At 45.7% G+C, this 682-nt stretch overlaps 1 protein-coding gene across 1 annotated transcript in view; it reads right to left on the bottom strand.

Annotated features, from left to right (window-relative positions):
- The window catches only part of LOC119585967 (kinesin-like protein unc-104), a gene marked incomplete in the record, with an annotated part of 145,723 nt that overhangs the window by 70,819 nt on the left and 74,222 nt on the right, over nucleotides 1-682 (bottom strand).

Raw genomic sequence — 682 nt, 5'->3', positions numbered from 1 at the left:
AGAAGAAAGAGGGGAGACGAAAGGAGATGGACGTGGATGGATCAAAAGAAAGGGGACGAAAGAGGGAGAGAGAACTCGAGAGGAACCCCGCAAGTCACCCGAGAGGAGGCGGAAGAAGGGACAAAGACGAGAAAAAAAGAGAGAAGGAGGATAGGGGAAAGAGAGGAGGAGAGGAGAAAAGGGGTAGGAGGGAAGGAGAGGAGAGGGGAGAAAGGGAAGAGGGGAAAGAGGGAAGGAGGAGAGGGGAAAGAGGGAAGGAGAAAGGAAAGAGGGAAGGAGAGGGGGAAGAGGGAAGGAGGAGAAGGGAAAGGCAAGCGGAACGAAGAAAAGAAGAGAGGGAAGGAGATGTAGGGAAAGTGAAAGGCGAAGAGAGAAAAGAGGAGAGGGGAATGAGGAGCGGAGAAGGAAAATATGTGATGAAATTTGAAGGGGAGAAATGAGACGAGGAGATAAGATAATGAGACAAGGAAAGAGAATGAAGGGAAAACGGAAAGTGAATTAACGCATATGAATCAAGGAATTACACTACGTGAGAAAAGAAGCGTGAGAAAAGTAAATCCGGATTAATGTAAATAGAGAAGAGAAAGAGGAAAAAGAGGAAGAAGAAGAAAAGGGATATAAAAATGAATAAGAAATGAAAGAGGAAGAAATACTGGAACCGGAAGAAGATGGTGAAGATGGT

This window comes from Penaeus monodon, chromosome 20 (assembly GCF_015228065.2).
Source record: "Penaeus monodon isolate SGIC_2016 chromosome 20, NSTDA_Pmon_1, whole genome shotgun sequence".
NCBI lineage: Eukaryota > Metazoa > Arthropoda > Malacostraca > Decapoda > Penaeidae > Penaeus > Penaeus monodon.
The sequence above is the reverse complement of the archived record's forward strand: the minus strand, read 5'-3'. Positions and strand labels throughout refer to the sequence as shown.